General features: G+C 49.4%; 1 long non-coding RNA gene across 1 annotated transcript in view; it reads left to right on the top strand.

Annotated features, from left to right (window-relative positions):
- Positions 1–37: 37 nt before the first annotated feature.
- Positions 38–3,457, top strand: part of LOC109290187 — a 14,529-nt gene continuing 11,109 nt past the window's right edge. Inside the window, exon 1 of the long non-coding RNA XR_002095555.1 lies at positions 38–136. This is a non-coding gene — a long non-coding RNA (uncharacterized LOC109290187). The remainder of the gene's footprint in view (positions 137–3,457) is intronic.

Here is a 3,457-nt window from a genome sequence, read left to right as displayed (position 1 = left end):
GGCTCCAGCCCCTTGGTGACGCACGGCCCCGCCCCTGTCACCAGGGAGTCAGGTGACTCCTCTCTGTTACGTCATTCCGCAGCAGTAGCAGGCGCGGCGGGTGCGCAGAGAGCGAGCGGGAGCAGCGGGCCGGCGTGTAGGTAGCGGCGGGGCGCGGGGGAGCCGGGTGGAGCCGCCGGGGAGGGTTGGGCTGGGCCGGTTCGGTTCGGTTCCGCTGGGGTCTGTCCTGCGGGCGCTCGGCGCTGCCGGGAGGGAGACACGTTTGCAGCGTCCGCGCTGAGCGCCTCTTTCTCCTCGCGCCCCCTGGAGAACCGATCGCCGCGGTGCTCGGGGCCAGGGGAGGCCTGCTCGCCTGCGCCCCCTGCGGGGGGGGGTGCCTCCTTCCCCAGAGCGGCGTCCCGGGGGCGGGCTCAGCGCTCGCTCCATCTGCCTTTCACATCGGAGCCCGGCGCAGCTCCCGGTGCTCCTGGGGTCTCTGCAACGTAGAAGCCGGGAGTGTGCCTGCTTGGAGCGGGGCCGGGCAGGATGTGGGTGAAGGTGGCTCAGCTCTTACATTGGGTGTTATGGGTGCAGCCTGGATGAGGAATTGTGCTCCCTGGCCAATCTCTTCTCAAGACAAGGCCATGAAAGTGTCCGTCTCTGGTCAGTGATGTCTCTGCTCCACCTTTATTTAAAGTTCATCTCTGTTCAGTGACTGGTGTTGCCAGTCCCTTAAATGGCTGGAAAGAGCTCATTGGCACTGCAACTTCTCCACCTCTCACAAGCCTGTGTTCCCTTCTGAAGGATACAGTACCTGGCTTCCATAAAAAACCTTGATACAGTACCTGGCTTCCATAAAAAACCTTGGAAACCCCTGTGAAACTGCAGCTTGTTGATTATGTGCCATTGCCTTTGGAAACCAGACAGAGTTGGGGCAGGAGCTGTGGTAAATTATGTGATGATTTGTTGGCTTGTTGCCTGCTTCCATCGATAGTCCTGAATACATTTTCAATTCGGGCATAAATGATCTTTGCCTGATCAACCCTGTTTTTTAAACCTTGCTTAAACTGGCATAGGCTTATCTACAGTAACTTAAATTATTAACTGGAAGTCATTACATTGAGCAAGGGATACTGGAAGTAGGCACACAAACAAGAAGTTAGCTATTATTTCATTGTTTTACGTATGCTTGGAAATGAGGGGAAGCATAGGAGTGGGCAGAAATAGATCTGTTTTCTAGGAAATGGGATAGTAGTAAGATGCATGAGTCAGTCAAACAGATTGTACAATGAGGATTTAGGTTTTGGCTTGGTGCCGTGTTAATTTATGTGATGCTGGTAAATTGAGATCAGGTCTGTAAGACTTGGCCTTCCTATGTGATAGGATGAAATCACTTCTGCTCAGGCTTCAGCGTTAATTGGACGCACAGTTACAATTAACAATCTAAAATAAATTGGACAGTCATACTAAGAATTTGACTAATACAGGCAACCCCTGCTTAACGCTGTTTCGCTTAGCGCTATTTCACAATAAGGTCACTTTAAATTGATACCTGATTTCGCTTAGCGCTCAGCAAGTTCCATTGCGCTCAGCAAGTTCCATTGTAACGCTCGTGGTCGCCATCTTGGGTCATTAAAAATGCGTGTAGTCACCATCTTGGGTTGCCAAATACTTTAGGTTGCACTTAATGCTTGTTTTGCTTAATGCTCAGTTTTTCAGGACCCAAGTAAAAGTACTAAGCGGGGGTTGCCTGTATCTGTATTTTAGCTCATGCTGTAGTGTCAAGCCTTAAAGATTAATTTAACATATTAGCAATGTACCTAACTACTTATGCATAAATTAATCTTATACAACATCAGATTACAAGATGACAACCCAAATTTGCTTTAGATTTTTGGCATCTTTTCTGTCCCAGGACTGAATGTAGGAATAAGCACAGCAAAGGCTTCTGTAGAATTTCTAGTGAAATAAAATGAAAGCTTTGCAAGTGTTATCCCCTGGCATAAGAGTAGACTAATGTTGTCAGTGTGGTTTTAGTTGCACCCCTTTGCTCTGTGGCTTGTGGACCTATTAAACAGGAATTTTGCGCCCTCCCTTTGTATTAAACAGGAATTTTGCGCCCTCCCTCTGGGTTAGAGAGAAGGTACCTTGTTGCAACTATAGATTGCTGTCATTTCTCACACTTCCCACACACTAAAGAGTATGGCATAGGTAAAAGCCATGATCTTACTCTATTCCAATAGTCAGTCTGATTGGAGAGTCCTGAATTTGAGAAACATGAGGAATAAGACAGTGTGGGAAGAGGACAGACATTTCTTAAATAAATGTGATTATAGTTGAAAGAGCAGTGCCTAGGGCCATCGAGGAGGGTATCCCATATAGCAGTGTGAGAATTTCTTCTCAGACTTAGGGTAGTATCTGACATTAGAACATCCCAACCAGTTGTTAATGTTTAACTTGCAGATATGGACAATTACTGCTGTTATGTGATGGGTGCAGTGGGGCTAGCAGTTGCATAACAAGCAGTGAACACCTTTTGCATGTTTACTCAGGATCTTTAACAGAGTTGTCACTGTTTTAAAAAATGGTGGTTAAAATGCTTGTCCATAAAGTCTGTAAACATATTTTGATGTCTGTAAAGTTTACAGATGGTTGGTAACCCTGCTTCCCCCCCCCCCCCCTTCAGAAAGCAAAAACGCTTGGGTATTGTGTGCGTGAGGGGGGATTTCTTCTCCCTTGCTCTTCAAGGAGGGGGGAGTGGGTAGGGAAGTAAAGGCCTGAATGGCAGGGAGTGTGTCTGAGCACAGGGGTTGGGGCTTGGAGTGTCCCAGTCCTGTACTTGAGCCCCCCCACTTTCTGGAGCACGTGTCCCCTGTGGCAGCGTAGCTAGCATGGAACCAGCTGGGGAACAGAGTAGGGTGCTTCAGGGACTGGAAGATTGCTGCCTCCGTGTCCAGAGATAAGAGGACAGGTTGTGCAACTTGAGCTGCCACAGAGGGGTCAGGTGCCTCTGGGCTCTGTGTGGGCATCCCAGCACTGTGCCCTGCCTGCAGGTGAGGGCTGCTCCCAAAGTAGTGAGCCCTGGCAAAGAGCCAGTCTGGAGCACTCCTGGGATCTTTTCACACTAGCTTCCTCTGGGACCTCATGCAGTGAGTGAGTCTCCTCTGGAGAAGAAGAGCCAGACTCCTCCATAGAGTGTGCATGTTTGCTAATATAGATTATTTTAATATTTATAAAAACCTTAGTCTGTCTATCCATAACACTTTTTTTGCACTCTGATTGTCTAAAACAACCAATCGGAGTGCAAGTGTTCGGACAGCAGGTGGTGGCCGTGCTGCCATGGCCCACGGGGGGGTGGCCAAGCCAGCTCTGGCCTTGCGTCCTGACAGCCTGAGGTGACAGTGGCAATGGACTGGGGGGGATGGTAGGTGAGGCCTGAAGTGGGGAGGGGGAGAGGGAGAGCAGCTTGATAGGGTCT

This window comes from Gavialis gangeticus, unplaced genomic scaffold (genome assembly GCF_001723915.1).
Source record: "Gavialis gangeticus isolate Ggan-Ray unplaced genomic scaffold, GavGan_comp1, whole genome shotgun sequence".
Taxonomy (NCBI): domain Eukaryota; kingdom Metazoa; phylum Chordata; order Crocodylia; family Gavialidae; genus Gavialis; species Gavialis gangeticus.
The sequence above is the reverse complement of the archived record's forward strand: the minus strand, read 5'-3'. Positions and strand labels throughout refer to the sequence as shown.